The following is a 24,342-nucleotide window of genomic DNA, read 5'->3' as shown; positions in this document are numbered from 1 at the left end:
TAAAGAAAATAAATCTATGTTATAGTGATTGTGAAAATAGATGGAATGCTACATGTAAAACATTTACAAGTGCTTAATGAATAGTATAGCTATTTTAGAACTTTTTTCTTTTACTAATCAGAAAATTCATAGTTATTTACTCAGAGAGGCAGGACACAAATCAGGTGAGTCTGACTCCAAAACTTGTGTCTCTCCTACAGCACCTACAAGGTCAAAAGGAAGGATCTACTGCATAGACAATCTGAACCCAGAGAGCCCAGAAGGCTTTTATAAATTCCCACCAGGTCAGCATTGGACATAGTGGGCTCTGGATCTCAGGGTATCCAGCAAATATACACATTACCCATCAGAGGAGGAAGTTTCTGTAAGACCCAGCCTTCTGGGCTTGCAGACATCCCCAACCAGTGCATTTTCCTGTTATTTATGCTGATTCAATTTGATTACAGTTCTATTACTTGGATGAAAATGCTGCCACAAAATGGTTGATAAAGCTGTCACAGCAAGATGGAGATAGTAAGTCTCATTAATATTTAGAAAAGAACAAACCCATAAATAAGAGATTATCAAGTGAAATAAGATAGTCTCTCCTCCAACTTCTAACAAATCTCGGGTGCGAAACCATGTAATTTCCCCAGGTGTACTGCCTACCAGCCAGAGGTATAGAAAATGATTTGTGCGGGAGGGAAATTGACATGCAGACCAAGGAGCTGGCAAAAGAATTCGAGCCGCGAGGCTCCCTCAGTCTTGCTGTTTATTTGAGAAATCACTAGGTAGAATCAGGGGGTCCGGACCATACTGATTATGGAACACATTGGTCCTTGAAAAGAACCTGGAGATGACAGAGAGGTGATGGGACTGTCCCCTTGAAGGTGAAGACAAAGCCAAGCCTGACCCACTGAACAGTGAAGGGCCACGTTCCCAGGGGGCGAAGAGCAGGTGCTGCCCCCTTGGTGGCGCTATCCTGCCTCCCACAGTCACATGCGCCCTGCCCACTCTGCCCACCGAGGGACCAGCCTCCTGCCTCCCTCTCACTTTGTGGCTCAGTCATCCAGACTGAGGTGGTCACCGGCATTCCCCTGCAGGTGGCCACACTCAAAGCCTCGTGCAGGTTGAGGCTACATATGAAAGGAAAATTTTACTGAGTTGCTGAAACCTGATTCACTAAGAGCCACTTGCAGACAGGACTGGTTGGGTCTGTATCTTCAGGGGTCCCCCGATGAATGGCTGCTGTGTGTGTGTAGGGGGTCTAGAGATGCTTATTGCTTGAAATTGAGTAAAGCCACCAACAAAATATTCCTAATGGATGAGAGAGAGAGAGAGAGGAAGGAGAGAGGACAGGCACAGGAGTGAGGAGAAGGAGGAGGGCAGAGAAAATGGCAAAGATGCTTGAATGTGCGTTGAGCAGATGAGGTGGAGGAGGAGCAGAGACAGAGAAGGGAAGAGACAGGAAACGCACAGAGACAAGAGGACAGAGGGGAAGCGGAAATGAGTGGGATGTGAACTGGGCAGATGGGGCAGAGCAGATGGGGCAGAGTCAGGGACAGAGAGAAGCAGCAGGTGGGGTGGGGGGGCAGAGGGCCAGCAGCAAGGTGGGCAAAGAAAGACACACAGTGCAGGTGCACCGAAAGAGAGATGGACACAGAGATGGTCAGACCCCCACACAGGGAAACAGGGACTCAGAGACAGAAAGAATATAGCTGAGGCCTGAGAAGAAACTGGGGGAGGGAGGGTTTGGAGGGGCAAAAGGGTCTCCCTGTCTCCCAAGGGAATCCACATTCTTCTCAGTTTGGTGTTCTTTCTACTCAACTAATTCCCTAACAGAGAAATGAGGTAAGGAAAAATGTGTTTCTGGAAGAAATGTGTCCTGAAATTCTGGGAGCCCATTACTCAGGTGGTGGGAAATGTCCTTGTCTCCAGGCTGTCTGCCAATTCTTCCATGGATCTGGAGACCTGGACTTGCACCTCAGCCTCAGAAAGTATGGGTGGGGGCTGACCCTTCTGGGCTCCAGGCTCCTCAAGGTGGTTAGTTGTGACCCGGAGTGCACTCCATCTACCCTCCTAGAGTTTTAAAAAAGATCAGCTCAAATAACACCATGAAAGCCTTCCGAGAGGGCGCCTGGGTGGCTCAGATGGTTAAGCATCTGCCTTCGACTCAGGTCATGATCCTAGGGTCCCGGCATCAAGTCCCACATCGGGCTCCCTGCTAGGCGGGGAGCCTGCTTCTCCCTCTGCCTCTGCCTCTCTCTCTCTCTCTCTCTCTCTCACTCTGAGAAAAAAAAAAAAAAAAAATAAAAAAAAAAAAAAAAAAGCCTTCCGAGAAGTACACTGCCCTCTAAGAACATTCAGTGAAGAAGGTGAGAACTGGTTTGATTTGGGGTGACTCCTATTTTAATCCTCATCCCCCCTCCCTCTCTCCCCCTCTCCTACCAACTCCCCCACCCCACAACGTCCCTTCTCTTTCCCACCCCCACCACACATTCACATCTGATTTCTATTCCAAAGAGACCTTGACTTCAGCCCTCAGGTCATGAAATATTCAATTCACTTGGACACTTTTTAATTAATCTGGGGTTTGATTCAGGCCATTGCGCCTTGACTCCTGCCTCTATAACCCTTTCCGGGATCCAATTAGCCGGCTTTGAGCACTGCCCTGGAGACCGAGACAAGACAAGAGTCCCTGCTCTCTGGGAACGGGTTTGCTGAGGCATCTGCAAACATTCTCTTTGCCATCCCTCCACGCATGCCTGCAAGAGGGAGTAAGTGTGATAAGATCTGTCCTATAGGAAAGTCAAAGGTGACTTCTGAAGGATGAGAAAAGAAAAATGCAAACCGAAAGCAACCGATAGCACAGGCAGCAAATATCCAGATGATTAACAGGCTGGCTGGATCAAGGATACAGATGTTCCATCAGAATTCCACAGTTGTCCTCACCTGACTCTTTTCAGTAATCCCACCTCCCGTATGGGCTCAATTATCACAGGATTCATTTGCACTTGACATTTTGTTCCATTAAAAAAAAAAAAAGTGGGCTTTTCATCGCTATTATTATATTGTGCTAGTAGGTTTTGTCTCACAGGTTGAATCCTAAATAAAATTAAACACACCGATGCACATAAGACTTTTAGCACAGTGCCAGGCACATGTTAAGTGCTTGACAAAGAATGGGTATTTTGATTGATTACTGTCATAATAATTATCACCATATTTATGTTGGGGACAGACCTGGTTTTCAGTTCCGCCTGTAATGGATCACATAATATTCAGCACTCAGGCCGTTCCGAATAAGGTTTGCCAAGAAGCTGTAGACTGTTACTGACATTGAGTGACTATAAGATTTCCAAATAGTCTGTGTGCACCAAAGGACTCTCCCTCTTTTCTAAACTTCAATTCAATCACCCGACAAATATTTACTAGGCACCTACTGAATGCCAAGCATTCCTGGGAGGCAAGACAGAAAGTGTTCTTTGCACTTTGCACTCATGACAATGACAATGGCAGGTCTTCACAGAGTAAATGATACAGCCAGACACTGTTCTCAGATCCCTACTGCCTTCCCACACTTCATCCTTATTAACTGGTCTGTGGGGAAGGGACTACTGCCAACTCCCATTTTATCGTTTATGTAGCTAGAGACTAAGACCCAGAGAAGTAGATTAGTCTGTCCAACGCCCACAGCAATGAGCAGCAAAGCTGGGATTTTTGTGTTTACAGGCAGTTTGGCTCCAGAGTCCACACAACCAACCACCAAGCAATGCTGTGTCATGTGTTACATATTTCTGTTAGCTATTTTTTTTTCATTTTTATTTATTTTGAGAGAGAGAGAAAGAGAGAGAGAGAGAGCATGAGCAGGGGGAGGGGCAGAGGGAGAGAGAGAATCCCAAGCAGACTCCCCTCTGAGCACAGAGCCTGACCTGGGGCTCGATGACCTGAGCCGAAATCAAGAGCCTCAACCAACTGAGCCACCCAAGCACCCCTCATCTGTTTCTATAAGTAGATAAGAATATCTTTATACTCCATAGACACAGGAAGATTAGTGGTTGCCAGAGGCTAGGGAGAGGGGGAGTGAGGAGTGACTGCTAATGGGTAGGGAGTTTCCATTTGGGATGATACAAAAGTTCTGGAACACAACATTGTGACTTAGCACCATTGAGTTATACACTTTAAAATGGTAGATTTTAGGTTCAGGGAATTTTACCCTTCCCCCCCAAAAATTGTTGTAGTCCTTAAGTGCAGGGTTGTCTTACCTCCTACAATACCTGGAATTTAAAAGTTCTCATCCTACATTTCTTCATCAGTTGACCAATTGCCAGTGGTCCTAGAAATAGGGCTTGCTTTGTTTTTCTCATCATCACTCTTGTGGTTACTAAAAACAGAGTCTTTTAGGAGCACAGAAGGTTCCCACCCATCTGTGAACAACTGGAGCTGACAGGGCCGGTTCTGAGGGGTGGGGACAGGGGTTTGGCACCAGGGGCTGGAAGACCAGGTGAGGAGCTTCCCCAGAAGTGGTGACACAAAGAGGGAAGATGGTATTAGATGGAGTTGAAAAGGCAGAGTTTGGAGCTGGAGGAACAGCTCAAGCTTGAGGTCTGAGGGGGAAATCAGGGCTGAAAACAGAAAACCACCTCAGCATCGGGAATTGAAAGAATCTGAAGCCTTTTGGGGAAGCAGAATATAACAATAATATAAAAATGACAATCACAGTGAATCAAACCCTTAGATAGTGCTCTCCACATGCCAGATACTCTTTCAGGGATGTTCACATATCAACTCATTTATTCTTTATTACTATTATTAGCATTCTCATTTTATAAATAAACTAAGGCACAGAGAAGTTAAGTGACTTGTCCAAGGTCATACCGCCAGCAAGTGGCAGAATCTGGATCCCAAGCCAAGGAGTCAAGAGCCAGAGACTGACTCTCAACCACAGGAGTTAAGGAGTTAATCTGGAGTTCAGATACTGGTCCTGCTGAGGGCTAACCACCAGCCTGACGAGAGGAGGGGCCCACTGGAGGTGGAGGAGACAGACCACACCTGGGCCTCAGGGCCCTGGGCTCACAAAGGGATCAGTCATCTACCAATACCCAGAGGTAGACAAGGGCAGCGGTTAGAAAACAGACTCTGGCCTGGAAGCCTGGCCTTGCACGTCAGCTCTGCCGTTTAGCAGCCACGAGACTTTGGGCAGTAACTTCACACCTCTCTGCCTCACTTTCTTCACCTGAAATGGGGCTATAATAGTTTCTACCTCATAGAGGTGCTGTATCACGACTTTGACTTTGGTGAAGCACTGAGAACAGCACCTGGCATACCATTAGCAGAAGGTGAACACTAAGTAAAATAAATGCATCAGAGAAAATAGCCACAATGTCATATATCTTGGAGGTGGGGGAAGGGTATTGGGAAAGCAATGACTAGACGGGGCGGGGTGGGGGATGCTCCCTGTACATTCTGCCTTTAACAAAGGAAACCGAATCCTTGGCTGAAGAACTGCTGGCTGGTGTCACATTGAAACTTACTCTTATGCCTTAAGCCACTCGGCCACATGTATACCCCCAGTTCCTGTGTTCCGCCTCCATGCTCCCCATCTGCATCAGGGAGGGAGGGGCTGCAGGCTGGCCTGCCTCAAGTTGCCCACGTGGTGATATTTAATTAATCTGTTCATTTGATCCTTGTGTTTGCTCAGTGGCTCCCTTTTCGTGGTGCTCCCTGTGGTTTGAATATAGTAAAATTCAGCCCTAATTAATATTGTTGAAACACCAGCAGTCTGCGTTAATAAAACATCAGAATGAGACTGGATTTCTTTTTCTGAACAGAAAAACTCTGAGAGGGTGGGCAGAGTGAGCCCAGGTGGAAAAGAAGAAAGTTAAGAAACTTTCTGTTGCCAAGTGTGTGAGGACGGCATTTCTAATTCTCTCTCCTAGTCTGGGGCTGGGGGCCAATCCTTTGTGGCAGAAAGAGCCCTAGAATCTGCGTCCAGAGATCTCCTGTCACAAACTTCCTATATGAGGTCTTAGCTAATTGAATTCCTTCTTAGGGTCTTAGTTTCTCCATCTGCAAAACAGGGGACACCAGACTAGCTAGTTCACTAGTCTGAGAACATCAAGTTGTCAAGTCCTTGAATTTGGCCCAACTGAGGAACTTCTGAGCCTGTTGAAGGACCATCTGCCTTCCCAGACACTTCTCTCCTGTCACCATCCTGAGAAAATGGCCAGAGGCAGCTCCTTCCATTCAAGTCACTGGGCTTGGGTCATGTAAGCTGCCCCAGGTCACAAGAGACTGTACCAGGGATCAGAGTCGCGATTCCAGGCAGCACTGCAGATCCAAGGAAGGGTCTGAGGCGGTGTCCTGGCTCAGGATTCTCTATATTGGGTGGAACCAGCCAGATCTAACCAGACCTTCTCTCCCAGAAGAGCTTTATCTGTTCCTCTCTCCAGGCGAGGGAAGGAGAAGCAGGGGCAGCTCAGCCAAGGCTGCAAGCATGAACACTGGCCAGATAAACCTGGGTGTAAAATCCTACTGGTACCTCCCTGTCCCGTACCAGCTACATGACTTTGGATGGACATGTGGGTACTCTTTCTGTGCTTCAGTTTCCTTATATGAAATGGGAATAAGTCCCTTCTTCACAAGGTTGTTGTGAGGATTAATAAGATAACTGATGTCAATTATGTAGCACAGGGCCTGACATACATTAGCGCCCAGTTATGGGTAGCTGTGGTTACCACTGATGGCAGTAGATGAAGAAACAGGAAAGAGGGTGGGGGGAGGGAGGGAGAGAGAGAAACAGAAGGCAAAAGCTTAAGAGACACAGAGAAGGCAAATGGCAAGAAGGGTCCTATAGGTGAAGGCCCTGCCTTGCATGCTCTCTGCCTATGTGCTCTGGTGGGACTCCATGCCCCTTTCCAGGCATAGAGCTGTGACAGGCCCAAGCTAAGCAGAGCTTCACATTCTCTCTGTCATTACCATTGGTCCAGAAGTGAGGACAAGACCAAAGCCAGCCCACCCAGGCTCACTCTGGAATATCCAAGATGCAGAGTTCAGTCTCTTCTCCAGTTTATATGCCAAATCAAATCCCACTGACCCTTTTGTGATTTTTGAGAACTCTCAGAAATTTGCTGGCTGGGTCATAGGAAAGGATCACATCACAAAGCAAGTGGCTTTCCACTAAATCACCATCATCACCTTGCCTGAAACTTATTGCCTTCCCCTCTTGTCACTCCCCTCCTCCCCATAGCAACCCTGGAAATCCACCCAGGTGCTTCCAAGAATGAGCTTGAGCAATGAACATGAGCCAGTGTGTTTTCCCAACAAAGTTTCCTCTTCTAAAGAGCAATGCTGGTTGAACCAAATGTCCTCTGTCTCACTTTGTGAGTCAAGTGCCAGGTAAGCCCTCCATCAGCACAGGACATTATCAGAGCCGTTCCTGGGCAGGAGATATGATGGATACAGCATTGCCTGATCCCCCTCATTTTCCTGGGACATTGCTCCTACTCCTGGAATCAGAATCTTAGGTAGAGAGAGCAAAAAGGCTTTCCACCCTGGTTCCTAGAGCAGAGAGACCGTGATGCTCTCATTCAACTTAGGTTTTAGGGCTTTCAGGTCTCACTGCTGCCAGAATCACCAAGGTTAAACATTCCAAATGAGGACTGGAATTAATAACACCACAACGGCCTTACACCAACTGTGGGTTCCCCCTGCTACTTAATAGAATGAGTCATTTGAACTGCCTCCCCCTTCATTGATGGCAAGGGGCCTGCTTCTCCCCGACAGTCCTTCCCTTTCTAGGAAAAGATGAGAGAAGCTTACTGAATTCTAATATATCATCCTGGCAGCTGGCATCAATAGAGAGAGACAGATGTGAGAACAGAACACAGAGCCCCATATCCATCCTCGAAGTCCCCCACCGCTTCTTCCTCTTCTCAGCAAATCTACTCAGGCACCCCCAGGGAAGCTGAGAGTTCATTATGAACAGCAACCAAGAGTCAATAAATACATGGCTGAGATTTCAGTCACCTACTGTGGCTGTCCTTATCGCCAACAAAGTAACTACATGGTCCCAGACTGGTTTGTGGGGTGGGGACAGGCGGCAGGGAGCTCAAAAAAGCTTTGCAGCCAGAAGGATCTTTTCATAAAGCAAACCTGATCATGTCAAACATCTCTACCTTGCTTAAAATTCTTCAATGGCTCCACACTGTTTCTAGGATAAAGACCAAAACATTTAAAATGGGGGTGCCTGGGTGGCTCAGTTGGTTAAGCGTCTGACTCTTGATTTTGGCTCAGGTCATCATCTCAGGATCGTGAGATGGAACCCCACTCTGGGCTCTGAACTGGGTGTGGAATCTGCTTAAGAGTCTCTCTCTCCCTCTCTCTTCTGCCCCTCCCCCTCACACTCTCTCTTTCTCTAAACAAAACAAAACATTTAATATGGCTTATAAGATTCTACGGGTCTGGCCCCTGCTGACCTATCTAACCTCATATCCAACATGCCCCACACCATTCTCAACCACTCCAGCCATACTTAGAGTCTTTTCTTCCTTCCGTGGCTTAGGGGGCCTCCAGAGCTCAGATCATATATCACCTACTCGCTTTGGTACAACTCCTACTTTAATTTAGTCATACAGCCTTGCACTTGCCCTTCACTGCATCTGTCACAGCCTGCAATTTTATACTTTCTAATCTAATGATTGGGTTGATGCTTTCTCTACCTGCTGCTATGCAAGCTCCATGTTGTTTTTTTTTTTAATTTTTTATTATGGTTTTTTTTAATTTTTTATTGTTTTTTTTTAATTTTTTTATTGTTATGTTAATCCCCATACATTACATCATTAGTTTTAGATATAGTGTTCCATGATTCATTGTTTGTGCATAACACCCAGTGCTCTATGCAGAATGTGCCCTCCTCAATACCCACCACCAGGCTAACCCATCCTCCCACCCCCCTCCCCTCTAGAACCCTCAGTTTGTTTTTCAGAGTCCATCGTCTCTCATGGTTCTTCTCCCCCTCCGATTTCCCCCCCTTCATTCTTCCCCTCCTGCTACATTCTTCTTCTTCTTTTTTTCTTTCTTAACATGCAAGCTCCATGTTTTGTTCAACAAGTATCTCCAGCTTCTAGCACAATGCCTGGCACAGAACAGAAACTCAGAAGATATGTTCTGAATGAATGTATCAGTGAATGAGTTATAAAGTAGGGCACATTCTGAGAGCTGGAAGCTGGAACTGGACCTAAAACAATATGTAGAGCTGGGTGAGAGAAGAGGGAAGAGAGGTAACATGGAGGAGACTGCAGAGCACTCATTATTCAGCACCTACTATAAGCTAGGCACTGTTTGAGGCACTATGGATACACAAATGAATAAAACAGACAGCACACATTCTACCTTTATGGAGCTTACGTTTGAGGTCATTCCCCTCTCATGCTGTAGGATACCTACAGAGCAATATTCACCCTGGAAGTATCTCCCCTTGTAGTGTTATTCTAAGTTGTGGCAAGAATAAAATGCACATGTAACCAGGTGTAAGGGGCCTCCCATGGGCAACCGCCACAGCTGGGATCTCATCCATGGGGAGGCGAAGTTAAGTACTTCAACACATCCCCAAAATAAATCCACTCCAAAACCTGTTGATAAGAAGTAGGTGGCTTCCTCCAGATCCAGTAGAGGCATAGGGAAGGAGGTTTAAATTGCATAACACAGAACTGAAACATCAATAATTTCCCTCCTTTAACAGCCCAAGTCCCTCACCCCTACCAGCCACTTCATCTCTCTTCTCTCCTTCCTACACTGCTTCTCAAAATTCCTCGTGTCCTGAGTGATTCAGCATTCATCTTCAGCTTGCAAATATGCCTGGTAGTCACCATCTACCATTCATCAAACATGCCTCCTGGTTTTGCTACCATATAAACACTGATCAAATATGGTAGACCTCTTATTAACAGTTTGAATTTGCCTGTGCTCCACAATCCCTGGATGAGTCACTGTCACATGGGGACTTGTTCTTCACACTAAGAATTTTGGCCTTTGCCCAGAAGGCCATGTGGAACACAGGAGGTTTTCAGTAGGGGTGTGACTATGGACAGATTCCCCCTACCGCACCTGAGACTTCGCCTCAGCTGCCAGGAAGAATCCAAACGCAGCTGTGGGTGTCCTTCTTCTAGCATTAATTAAAGCTCTGCCTAAGGCCCAGCTGCAGAGAAGCCCATGGGGTGCAGCACAGAGGGGGAGCAGCTGCAGCTTCAAAGAACCTGCAAGCAGCTCTAAGCATGTCAGACCTCCCACTGTAAGGGCATCTTCCTGCTGGAAGCAGGGCTGGGGTCACCATGGGGAAGGGGCATCTCTGAACGAAAACTAAAATGTTTCTGCTTCCCATAGAAGAGGGAAATAGTTATTTCCTTGGGGAAAGTCTATAAAGTAGAATCTTCCCTAGGATCCCTTCTCTCTGATCTCCTTTTGGAGCTGATGCCTGCAGTTCATGGCTCTTCTATAGGGGGCTCCCTTCACATTTAAGGCAGGAAGTTGTGCAACATGGCAGCCCTACCTCCCACCTCTTGGAGCCAACCTCCTGTGGCTCCAGGGGGCTCACAGAGTTGTCTAGTACAAATATCATAATTATAAAAATAATTGCAGCTGCCATTTCTGGAGAATTTACCAAGGCAATCTGCTTAACAGGCACCATCTCCATTAAGCCTCACAATAATCTGGTGAGATGGAGACTATTATCACCATTTGGAAGAACAGGGAGCTAAGGCTTACATCTACTATCAAGTCCCGGACTCCCATTTTAAAAGCTATGTGATGTTGAGCAAGTTACTTACTTAACCTTTCTGCTTCAGTGACTTTCGTTGACTCAAGATGCATACAAAAGTCTTTCTCTGAATGCAGCCCTCATCCTTATCCCCATGCCTCCTATCCAGTCTCAGAGTGATTCATGGACCATTCTCTGGGAAAGGGCAGCAGCTGTGGTCTGAGCCTTCAGGAATTCTGGGAGAAGGAGAGGAAATATCCCACTCTGGAAATAATGAAGGCTTGAAGCCTTGCAGAAACACAGGGTCCTGTAGCATCCTCTTTGCCCAGGCCTGGCTGCTGAGAATTCACCTCTGCATTCAATAAACACTTACACCAGCCAGCAGATAAATATCCTAGAAGGCAAATCAGACTCATCTTTCATCTGGTTAAAAATACCACCGCTGGCTCCCTTTCTATTATAGAACTCATTGGTAGCCAGCAATAAACATGAAATCCAGCAAACTTTGGGGGGGTGGAAGGTGAGAGCACAGGTAATTTATGATGGCTTACGGGAGCTACTAGGAACTCCTGGTAGCATGGGGAGAAAAAGAAATTAAATTTCAGTGAGCCTAGTCCTGAAAGGGCAATTTAGTAGACCACATAAGGAAACAGCAGAAAGTGTGGAGGAAGATCTAGCTTCAGGTACCACTGGAACCAGAAGTTCAGTGCTGCCAGGTCTCAATAGCTCTCATTTCTGTTTCTCTCTAAAAGCTGCCTTTATTTTTCCCATTCACATGGGCCTTCACCCAAAGGGAGCATGACTGTAACAACCCCAGCTTTACCACTTTCATTTGAGTGATCAAGAAAGGAAAGGTGAGCTTTTTTACTTAAGGCTGAGGTGAAGAATTTGTGGGAAGAGACAGTGGCCAGACCAAAAAACACCTGTAGTATTAAGGATGGCTATAGATCTCATTGATATAAGAGAGTCCCCATATGACAGTAGGTTAAACAAATTAGCTGTTTTTCTCCCATATAATAGTCCAGATATAAGCAGGCCACAGCCTTACAATGACTCCATTTTGTCCAGGACCCAGGCTCCTTCCATCTTTTTGCTCTGCCATGCCTACATATTGTTCTCACCTGCATGGTCTAAAAATGCTCACCACCACATCTACAATCTGGAAGGAAAAGGTGAGTGAGGAATCAATACTTGGCTTTTAGGGCACAACTGAGAAATTATACACATCAATTCCACTTATATCCTATTGGCCAGAATATAGTCCCATGGCCACACCTAGTTGCAAGGGAAGCTGGGAAATGTAGTCTTTAATCTAGGCAGCCATGTACTGCACTAAAAACTAGGGTTTATTATTGCTATAGAAGGGAGGATGTACATTTAGGATGTGATCCATCTCTGCCACAGACATCTCAGGGCAGGAAAGTTCTGGGAATTAAAACCAGAATATGACCTGGAACTAAGAATTACTCCCATCTCCATCACTCTTCTGTTTATGTTGGATGTCTGCTTCATTAACCTCTCCCTTCTCAGTTTTGAGCCCCTTCATGTCCAGAGCAGGTAGCCTATGGCCACCTCATCATTTCTAGGCTTATACATACAGTGAAGTAAAATAAGACCAGCTAGGCTCCAACGTAAGTGGAACTTAGAACAAGCATTTACTGCCAAGTAGATTTATGATTTAACTCTGAGCAAGAAAAGGGCAAATAACAACATAATGAGTATTAGCTTACAAGAAATAGATGTAAAGTTATGTTAATAACAGAAATATTAAATTATCATGCAGATCAGAAGGATGTGTATATAGCAGGGGTGTAGTTTGGAAGTAAAGTAATTGTTGGGGTGATGAGATCAGTTTCATTCTAAATACTCTAGCGAATAACTAGCCTCAGAAACCTAGAATAGAAAGAGATGCTCCAAACTATCTACAGAACAAAAGCAGTCTCCACAGCCCAGCCAGCTGGCCCTGAGTTGGAACTGCCCTCTATAGACATCAGTAACCAAGGTGGAAGGGAAAAGCCCTTGACTGTCACAGCCTAAGGCTGGTAAATGTGCCAGATACCAGAAGAGACCGGTGGGTATGGAGACTTGATTTTGGTGGAATGTGCTGAAGGACAGGGGTGTGAATCCAAGAATGGGAGGGAAAGCAGGAGGGTGGGGTTACTCCAGAAGAAAAGGAATAAAGGGAGAGGGCTTAAGAAGGGTGGGAGAGAAAGGAGAGCATTGGGATAGGGGTACCATCTGCATGGGACATACTCAAAGTCCTGGGGCATTCTGAGAAGTGCCTGTGGTCAAGATGGTCAGAATGAAGCCCTGCTGCCCCAGATACTGCATAGTTTGATACTTAGCACCTGAACCCTGAATCCCTGAGCAAAGAACTGCTCAAACTTCCTTCCATCAGCATCCAGTGTGCATGCATTCTATCTGGGAACAGCAGCAATGTTGTTTCCAGAATGAGGAGAGAAGCAGTCCCCTCCTCTACGACCAGGCATCAGAATGTTACCATGTGGATGGTGAGGTGGGGGGGAGGGGCCATCCTTTGGGGCCCGCTGAACAGGATCTTTCTGCAGACTACAACCAGATGCCCAAATCTGTTAGTTAGCTAGAAACCCACTCTATTAGTTTACTAGGGCTTCCATAACGAAGTACCACAGAGTAGGTGCCTTAAACACTGACATGGATTTTCCCTCCATTTTGGAGGCTAGAAGAGACTAAAATCAAAGTGTCAGTAGTGTTGGTTTCTTCTGAGGCCTCTCTCCCTGCCTTGTCCATGGCCATCTCCCTATGTCTTCACATGGTTTTCGGTCTGTGTGTGCCTGTGTCCTAATCTCCTCTTCTAATAAGGATGCCAGTCATACCAGATTAGGGCCCAGTCCAATGACCTCATTTAATCTTAATTACCTCTTCAAAAACTCTATCTCCAAAGACAGTTACATTCTAAGGTTAGCACTGGGGTTAAGGACTTCAACATACGAATTTTGGGGCAACACAATTCAGCCTATCACCTCTGTACTAATGAACCAAAAAAGGACCTTACCTAGTGATTTCACATGCCATATATTAGCCATTCTAGAGAAGGACAACTCTTTCTCAGCTCTAATTACAAATCTTGGGAGAGGGGATTTGGGCTTGGTCCAGATGCCCATCCCCAGTCCCATCAAGCCAAGGATGTGGGCTCATCAAGAACAAACATGGCTGGGCAGTGGTGCTGGGAGCCTCGCAGGCGCGGCGCCATTACTCGCAGTCGGCCGCCAGCGGCGCATGTGGCACCTTAGCAGTGGCGGCAGCAGCAGGGAGGCAACCCACCGGCACAGCCCCTGCGCTGGTGCAGCCACCCTGGCTCCCTCTGCTCCTCTTCCCTTCGCTCGCCAGGGCCGATCAGCTGACCCAAGAACAGATTGCTGAGTTCAAGGAAGCTTTCTCCCTATTTGACAAAGATGGCGATGGCACCGTCACAACAAAGGAACTTGGAACTGTCATGAGGTCACTGGGTCAGAACCCAACAGAAGCCGAACTGCAGGATCTGATCAACGAGGTGGATGCCGACAGTAATGGCACTACTGACTTCCCAGAATTTTTGACTGTGATGGCTAGAAAAGTGAAAGATACAGACAGTGAAGAAGAAATTCGCGAGGCATTCTGAGTCTTTGACAAGGATGGCAACGGTTACATCAGTGTGGTGGAGCTACGTCATGTCATGACCAACTTAGGAGAAAAACTAAGAGATGAAGAAGTAGATGAAGTGATCAGAGAAGCAGATATTGATGGAGATGGGCAAGTCAACTATGAAGAATTCGTACAGATGATGAGTGCAAAATGAAGGCCTACTTTCAACTCCTTTCCCCTCTTCTAGAAGAATCAAATTGAATCTTTTACTTACCTCTTGCAAAAAAAAAAAAAAAAAGCTCATTTACTCATTCTGTTTCTATATAGCAAAACTGTCAAAAGTACCTTCTGTCCACACACACAAAATCTGCATGTATTGGTTGGTGGTCCTGTCCCCTAAAGATCAAGCTACACATCAGTTTTACGATATAAATACTTGTACAACCTTAATGATAAGGAAGAACCTAGTGGACTCCTTGCACTTCCATTTGCTTATGATTAATACACTGTTTGGGCTGGCCAGTTTTTCATGCATGCAGCTTGACAACTGAACACAGTCAGGCATTTGTATTAAAAACTAAAAATGAAAAAACAAATTTAAAACTTCTTCAAATAGATTCTAGTTCAATTTGTTAGTATAAATTGTCATAGCTGATTTACTGAAAACAAAACATTTAAAATTGGCTTACCTCAAGATGCTGTGCAGAAAAATGGGTGAAGGATAAACTGTCTAGACGCAGCCCCACTTAGCAGGACGGCCCTCTCGTACCTCCAGGCACCTCCATCCATGGTGACCATGATACTCATCCCAGTGGCATGCTGCATGTGTTGGTTTAGCGTTGTCCTAGAGTGAAATGGGTGTCAGGCTGTCACCATTCACACAAATTTTTTCTTAAGAAAAGAAACCTTACCAAGGGAGCATCTTGGGACTCTCTGCTTTTAAAACCTCCTGAACCATCACTTGGAGTCAGCAGAGTAGGTTGTGGCTGTGGGACTTCAGCACAAGCATCAACATTGCTGATCAAGAAATTACAATTTACATCCATTCCAAGTTGTAAAGGCTAGTCTTTTTTTTTTTTCCAATAAAAAAGACCATTAACTTAAAAAAAAAACAAAAACAAACATGGTCATCAAGATTCTGCCTATGGGCAGTGACAACAGGCTACTGGTCTGTGACTTTGACAGACACCCCATATCGCCTATCAGAATCAACTCAAGCTCTTCAGTAGGGCATACAGAATCCTTCACTCCCTACCTCCTTAATCTCAGCTATATCCCCTACTGCCCCTGCACAAATTCCACTCTTCATCCATGCTACAGGTGTAATTCCCTGCATTCAACTCACCGTTTCATGCCTCTAGGCCTTTACTCAGACTGTTCCCTCTATCTACCAAGCCTTTCCTCTCCAACAGCTTTGTCTTCCTGACAAGCTCCCATTTGTATTGCAAAGCCCACCTGGAGCATTTCCTTTGCAAAATCTTTCCTGATTTCCTGTAGAGTCAGCCTCCCTCTTTTGTTTCATTCTGTGCCTTGTATGTACCTTTCATAACACTTAGAACACTGAGTCATAACTTTTGTTAGATTGTTTTTCTCTTGAAGTAGACTCTGGGTTCCAGGGTAATAGGGAAAATTTACCTTACCTAACCCCAAATCTAGCACAGTGCTTGCTTTGTACTCAAAAAATATTTGTGGAATGAATGAATGTTATCAACTGGGCACAATGGTATACAGTTTATTAAAAAATACAAGCCCCTGACCTTTAGGAACCTCTGAGTGACTGAGGGAGACATTAATATGAATAATGATTATAAAAATAAAGATATAAACCAAGGGCTAAGGAAGTGCAGAGGAAGCTGCCATTTAAACTGGGAGAATTGTGGAAGGCTTCTGGGAGGAGGTGACTGAGAATACACTAAGGATGAGTAGGAGTTTGCCCAGTGGTGTTAGATGGGGAGGAAGAACTGGAAAGAGAAGGCCATAATGAGAAAGGAATGAACAAGACCTGGGAAAAGGACCTTGCCAGACTTGTAGGTGCAACACAGCATAGTTATAGGGACAACAGGGCCATGGATCCCAGGTAAGGACAGCATCATCTTGGTGTTCTGAGAAAAGGGGTCTCCAGTCATATCTGGGCCTTCTGGGCATTCTCAGGAACAAGCTGAGAAGAGAGAATTGCTTTGTGATTGTTACTCATGGAGCCACCGACTCCTTAGGGCATCCATCCAGAGTCTCTACCTCCATGGATTTTCTCAGGAAAGAGGGAAAGACACCTGGGGTTGCCAACAGTCTTGGAGCCAGAGAAGCCCTGCCTTAAGAGACTGGAGCCTGCACTGACCTCCTCCACTTCATCCCTAAATGACAGAGAGAGGAGGTGGCCCAGCTGAGCCTGAAATGAGACATTCACCTTCTGCCACTTCCACTCCAACAGAACTTTTTTTTAAACCTCTGATTTCACTGCACTCTGATAGTCACAGACAAGTCAATTCACCTCTCCGAGCTTCAGTTGTTCATCTGAGAAAAGGTGATAATGGCCCAAAGAGGTATTGTGCAGATAAAAGTTAACTCAGGTCAAACACCTAACACATGCCTGACATCTAATAGCCACTCCGTTTGCAATTAATTTTTTAAAGAAAAATGTGCTTGTCTTACTTCCCCTGTTCTAGAACTGTAAGTTCCCAGGGAGGATTCAGACCCCATGCTGTCTAACATATATTTATGCTCAATAATGTATGTTAAATCAATGACTGCCTAGAATCCTAGACTTTTCAGACTGGGTGATATCTAAGAAATCAGCTACTCCAATCCCTCTTTTGACATACAAAGGAAATAGAGACTCTTGACTCCACCACATGTAATCCTGGCTATTGCTTGCCCAGTTTCCTTACCTGTAAAAATGGAATAGCTATTTTAATGGATTATCATGGGGATTCAATGAGTAAATACATATGAGGCATTAAGACCAGTATCTAGCACATAATAACCATCAATAAATGTTAGTGATATTATAAGATGATGGAGACTGGCCCAAGGCCACACAGTGAGTAAGCAGGGAGCCTGAAGCTGGAGCCATGTTCTTCTGCCTTCCACGTTCTTCTATCACTTTCCCCATTATACCCCACTGCTTTTGATGGGACCAGATGCTCCATATCCTAGTTCCTGAATTCACATGTGGTGTGGAATTCACATGGTGTATCCCATGTCCTGATGGAATGCAGGCTGACCCCTAATTCCTAGGGAGGACTTCCCAGCCAATCTGATTGTCAGCCAAACCAAGGCCATGACCAGCTCAGTGTCCCACCATCACTGAGTACTTTCTTTGCTTGCAACATGCTGAACTATTTTCTCTTCATTTACATAGATCAATTTATCTCAATCAGGGCAGATTTTGCCCCACAGAGAACATCTGATAATATCTGGAGACATTCTTATTTGTCCAACTTAAGATAGAGGGAGATACTGGCATCTACTGGGGAGAGGCCAGGGATGCTGCTACACTAACTCTATAGTGCATAGGACAGCCCCCACAACGAAGAGTTATTCAGTTCACAATGTCCCTGAGCTGCTGCTGGAAAGCCTAATGTAGACAAATATGCATTCAGATGCAAATGTGTCTGTTTCACATGTGTTTTATAGCTTCATAAACAGCAGATTGTGGAAAAAACAGTAGATTTGACATGAGAGGCCAGGGTTCAAATTCCAGGTATGCCACTTTCTACCTGTGTGATCTTGAAACAATACTTCTCTGAGCTAGTTTCCTCATCTGTGAACTGGAGAGAATTATGCTATAGTGAAACTTTTTGATGATACACAGAAAGCACCGAGTAGGTGCCTAAGACATAATAGGTAGGTAGTAGGTGGCATCCATTATTATTCATCTCCTCATTTTTGTAAGGTATATATATAAACGTAGATACTTGAAAATGTTGGTTGGGGATGAGCCAGAACTTAGCTGACAGAAGACAGATGAACAGATGTTGATGGATGGCTTAAGGCCAAGGAAGGCTCTAAGGCAAGAGATGAGACCTTGGCCAAGGTGAATAGGAGGGAGTTGAGGAAGAGATGGTAGAAGAAAGAATCCATACAGTTATATGAAATTATCATTCATTCATTTATTTTAAAATGTTATAGATCAGGCTCTATGCTAGGCATTTTTAGACATCATTCATTAATTCACTCAGTAAAAATTTAGTGAGGGCACCTACTATGTACTAAGCACTAGGTACTAAGCACTGTGTTCATATCTTTATTCTGTAGTTATTCACTGAGTACCTACTCTGTAGTGACACTGTATTTCTATTCCATATACATTTCTCCCTCCCCATTCATTCATGCACTCGCTCACTAATTTGTTATTGAATTAACTCTTCCAACAATTATTTATAAGAACCCATGCTATACCAGACACTATCTTATCAGCACTGATAAAAGACTAAAAGCTCTAGAAAGGGAAGAGATGGGTCACTGATGGACCTTCATCTAGAAGGGGGAAGCAAAGGGAAGCAAGGGAAGCAAAGATCCTGGGCTTTATAGAATCATGGCACAATCTACTTAATGATCAAAACTTTATGGGCAGAAGGCTCTGTCGAGTAGAACTTCATTTTCCCAAGACCCCCAGGATGGCAATGATATAGATATGAATGATAAAGTCTGAGGTCTAAATTAGAATGGATAGGTGATTTTCTAGGGTATGGTTACAGAGAATATAATCCACTTCAGCTACTAAAGCACAGATCTCTTCGGTTTGTGCCCCGCAGAGATGGATTTTAGAATCCTTGGGACAACTGAAGAAAAAGCTTCTAGACTGAGCTTCTAGGAGTGACTCCTAAAACAACACAGCAGAACTGAGCCCCCAAAGGATCCTCTGCTCCCACTATACTGAGGAAGCTGCCTGCCAAGCTAGGAATCTATAAGCTATAGGTCCAAAGTGCCTCTGCTATGCACTGCACCAGCAAAAAGAGTGCCTCTTACCTTGCTCCCCACTTAACTCAGTTCTGAAGCTGACTTTCAAGCAAGTGTGTCTAATTTTCAGAAATCCTCTCTGGGAGATGTACTTTCTTTCTAGGAAGAAAAGCACCTTTAAAGGAAGTTGTAATGCAAGTGGATTGAGCCAACCAACAGTTTTCCTCACAGGAGATTAGTTTAGTTGTAAATCTGTGATAAACTGGATTCTGTAACAAATTTAACACTGTAAATTACCACCAGAATACACTATTCTATGAGTGGTTTAAGCTCTCCCTTTAAAAGACTGGCTGAGTACAAGTATGCTAATGACCCATTCATTGTGGAGTCCAAATGACTTAGAATTTCTATGAATAGGGACCAGGAATCTGTATTTTTTTTAAAACTCTTTTGGTAAGCTCTCTGATCAGCACAATTTGAGACCACTGAGAAAAGCTAATTCATACCACATGGCTTGATTAACCCTCTCGGGAATATGTGCGTCTCAAGAGAAGATGATTACCTGTAACTCCAAAAGAGTAGATGGTCTCATGACAGAGGGACCCTGTCAGCAGAAAAGAGCTTTCTAGTTTCATCAAACTAAACCAGGGGGGCACCACTCATTTCGAAATGTAGTCAAATCTTTCTTAAGAGTTTTTTGGAACTTTCCCCTGCATTTAGAAAAGGAGTACCAACAACGGTAACTAACCAGATAGCTGCAAAGTTAGATCTCGAGAACTGAAATCAGACACACATCTAATAAAAGAAATGGAGCCTCTGCCCTCAGAAATGCTAACCACTTAACAGAATAAACTAACAGGTAATCAGACAACCGTTTACCATTTAGGGATGACAAGTGCCCTGATTGTGGGGCATGGGCTATATATACGAGGCCCTAGGGAAACATCCATGTGGATCCCTACTCAGCCTGCGGGCAATGGCAAGTCTTCTTGAGGGAAGTGACATCTTAGCTGAGATATGAAGGATGAATTAGTCAGGCATCCTTGTGTGCAAAGGCCTGGAGTCCTGAGAGAACCTAGCATGTTTGGAGAACTGGAATGTGTTCAGCATGGCTGGGAAACAAAAAATAAAATTACTGACTCTGAAAGCAGTTGGTACAAAGGGAAGGCAAGGGAGGCAACATCAGCAGACATCTCGGAAGGGCAGAGAGAGGTGGCACAGACTGTCCCAAGGATGGAGCATGGACCATTTAATGCCCAGAAGGAAGCAAGCAGCCCACACATCTGCTAACTGGCTGCAACTGAGCTGAAGAAGGCGGGAGTACGCAGCAAGTCCAAGAGGGCCGGAATGAAATCACTGTCCCAGGTTTATGCTAGAGGAACATCTAAAGAAGCAAGAGCTTTCAGTGGGCTTGCAAGAGGAGCCTGAGCATAATTCTAATTACCGCAGGAGTCTCCATTTAGAAGCACACAGCACAGACTGTGTCCTTAAACCAAGCACATTGGGAACACAGTTAATCATTCAGTCCATCAACACTGCATGGTTCCTTTCAGTGTCTGTTCCCATTCTTGTATCCGATCCAGGCAATGGGGACAGTGGAGAGGCAGGTGCAGGGACATGTGCATGCATACACACACACACACACACACACACACACACACACACACACAGAAGCTCGCTGATGAACGCCTTGTTCTCACCCATTCTTCCCCGTGAGCTCCACCCTGCACTCAGCCCTCCCAGCTTCTGACCTCCAGGCTGGTTCTCTTGTTTTTGGCTCACCTGACCTTCCAGCTCAGCACCACCTCTGCTGTGCCTTGACCACCCTCAACCATAATTTGCATTTCCCTTCACACTAGGCTGCCTTAAAAGATGCTTTGGTAATACTTATCTTGACGAGCACTGAGAAATGTGTAGAACTGTTAAATCATTATATTGTATACCTGCAACTAATATAACACTGTTTTGTTACTTATACTTGAATTAAAAAAATTAGCTGCTTTGATAAACACTCTCCTTGGTTTAACCTGGAGAGTGTTTTGCGATGAAAAGACTGTGGATCTCGAAGCCTTGCTTTGAAGACTGGCTCTACCCCTTCCTAGCTGTATGATTTTGAATAAGTGATGTAACCTCTCTGAGCCTCAGTTTTCACATCTGTGAAATGGGAACAACTATATCTACACCTCAGCCTTGCAGTGGAAATCAAATGAAAAATCCACGTAATATACTTACTGCAGTATCTGGCACATAAAAATGCTAGAAAAGTAAAACTTTCTTTTATTTTGTTTCCACTCACCAAAAGGAGTGGTTTTCTCATGGCCACTGGTCTGAAATTAAGTAATTATTATGATCATGTTTCCTTTTTTCAGTTTCCCAGATTATGTTAAGCAGAAACCAGACAAGTAGCACTTGTTTAGAATTTCTTGCATGTTTAGCAATTCTAAGAATAACCTTTGTGGCACTAATAATAATGCATATTTTACTTCTCCCACACTTTCTCTCAGAGAGTATAATGTTTCTATACAGTTAGTTGTTTTGTGGTTCCTTTGTCTCGAATACTTTCTTACTGTCCCTATTAAGAATTTATCTTTGAATTATCACAATGGCAATGATGAGTGAAATGTAAGCCTAGAGAGTTCAAATGAGTTGCTCACGTCAGTCAGCAATGCCATGGCTGTAGCCCATTACCCTAGTGGTTCTCCACCAGAAGGGGTGCTTCCCTGACAGGGGCCATTTGGAAATGTGGGAAGTACGTGGGGCTCTCATAGTGACCAAGGGAGCACCACTGACATCTGGAGGAGCCAACTGCACAAACCATCTGCAATGTTTGCATCTACAACTTCTCCAGCCCCAGATGCCTCTAGTGACCCACTGAGAAATACCATATGAAGCCCAATGAAGCCACACAGAGACATTCTGGGGGAACTGAGGCCGGGCTCGAGGGTTATTTCCATCCAGAGCAGATTTTCAATTAAAAACAAAAACAAAAACCCTATTTAACATATGTAACAGGCAAGTAATATATATGAATTTAGTTCTTATTCTATAAATAAAGTAGACAATAACTGTCACATTTATCTTCTCTAAATCAAACTTGAATCCTAGCCTCACACCATCGGCCAGGCAGGAATACTTGATTCTGGTCATTATCAGAACTTCCTCTCATTCTTCAGGAGTAGGAAAGGGCCTCAAAGTTAGAAAGAACAGAATATTCTGGGAACCACTTTGCTTTGTGAAATCAGGCAGCTCTACTGTGATGGGTCCTGCTTGGCCGTGGGAGCCCCAGAGCATGCTGGAAGCCCAGTGTCTAAGAACACCTCTGTGGGTATATCTTGACTGTCCACACTGAGATCTGGACACCCCAAAGTTTGTGAGGGAGCCAGTCTCACATCCCAATGTCTCAGAGAACCTGCCCACCTTCCTAGAGTTGGGATTCACTCTACTCTTCTCTCTGCCCTTCTCACTTCTGTCCCACCCCCAGCACAAACTTGCCCCCCTCCATCCTCACTTTGTTTAGGATCCATCTAGTATTCTCTCCCCAATAAACTCCCAAAAAAGTCCAGGAAAGGAGCTCACCTCCCAGGCAAAGTCATACAATGGAATGGCTCCCTTCTTGGAAAACCCCTTATTTCATCTATTCTATGATGTACATCTTTTCCTGCTTTATAACATCTCTGATATTATTGATGGTATCTTACCATAACTTTTGGTCAATGGCACTCAAGACATAGGTATAATTTCCTGTGCATGTCCAAATTTGGTTGATACTCCAGGTGGTGTGACTAGACACCTACAACTCCTTGACCTTTCAGTCAACAAACCATTGAGGATCACTTAAGGGAGGAATATGAGTGTGGGTTGTTATCTGAAAACCTTTCACTGCAATATCCTGATAAGATCAAGAAAATGTCAATATCAAAATTTGTAGAGTTTTCTTAAAAGAAAATCCCAAGACTCCCACGGGAGGACTCTACTAGGAAATGCCCATCACCAACACTGAACAGCACAGAGGCTGACACCATGTGGAAAAAACAGACACTGGTGACCACAGACAACTCTGAATTGAAAAGTGATTCAGAGACATTACACATTGAATGAAGAGGTTTTAGGACCACTCTCAACAATTTTTTGTTTACATTTTCTTTTTTATATGTCCGTAAGAGTGATCCATGTTGAAATCTATGTCTCAAAGGGACTAGTAAGCTCCTTTCAGGAGTATGAAATTAAAATTCTAAATGATAAGCATTTATCATAGGTTAATTGGTAGTGTGTTTTGTTTTTTCTTAGTGAAATACCAAATAGCGGTGCAGCTTAAAATCAATAGCATCTTAAATTCTAGGAGAGGTACAAAAGTAAGGAGATAAGGAGAACAAAATACAAATGAAGACTTTAGTAGATGATCCAGCCACACAATACCCAGCCAGGACCCTCGCCAGCTGAAAGAGAGCACAGCAGCTAAGGGCTGGAAAAATGAGATGTCACAGAAGGAGGAATTCCAACCTTAGCCCATGGTCTACAATTTCCAGATCTGGGCCCTGAGCCCCTGCCTAAACTCCCCAGGTATTGCCAAATGAAGAGTCAAAAGATAGAGCCTTGAGCTCCAGTACAGCAAGTCCTTGGCAAGGAACACAGTGGAGGAAGGACCTGTCTACCAAGTGGACTCAGAGACCCTGGCTGGATGTGAAGTGGATTAGCTCTGAACATCACTTAATGGCTCATACCTTCCCTGATCACTCATCCATTTGGAACTGCTGTTAGAAACCTGGAGGATTGGCTCTGCCTGATGTCCTGAAACACATCTCCCATCTCTGCCCTTCTCCTAAGTCTGGTTAAGCAGAAGGGGCACAGGCTTTGGAGAGGACCCACACAGACCTGCTTACCCATCCCAGCTTCCACATGTATGAGTCATGTGTTGTGAGGAACCTGCATAATCTCACTGGTGTTAGGTTTCTCCCTCACCTACCTCCTTCCCTCTTCCTTCCTTCCTTCCTTTTTTCTCTCCTTTTTCTCTCTTTTTCTCCCTCCCTCCCTTCCTGCTTTCATTTTTTCCTGAAACAAACACTTACTACACATCAAACACTGTCCTAAGTACTTCACAAAATTAT

General features: G+C 44.7%; 1 pseudogene; it reads left to right on the top strand.

Moving 5' to 3' along the window:
- The first annotated feature begins 6,853 nt into the window (after positions 1 to 6,853).
- LOC116628019 lies at positions 6,854 to 14,794 on the top strand (annotated as a pseudogene).
- The last annotated feature ends 9,548 nt before the right edge of the window (positions 14,795 to 24,342 follow it).

This window comes from Phoca vitulina, unplaced genomic scaffold, assembly GCF_004348235.1.
Source record: "Phoca vitulina isolate PV1807 unplaced genomic scaffold, GSC_HSeal_1.0 scaffold109, whole genome shotgun sequence".
NCBI classification, from domain to species: domain Eukaryota; kingdom Metazoa; phylum Chordata; class Mammalia; order Carnivora; family Phocidae; genus Phoca; species Phoca vitulina.
This window is presented reverse-complemented; position numbering and strand designations above follow the sequence as displayed.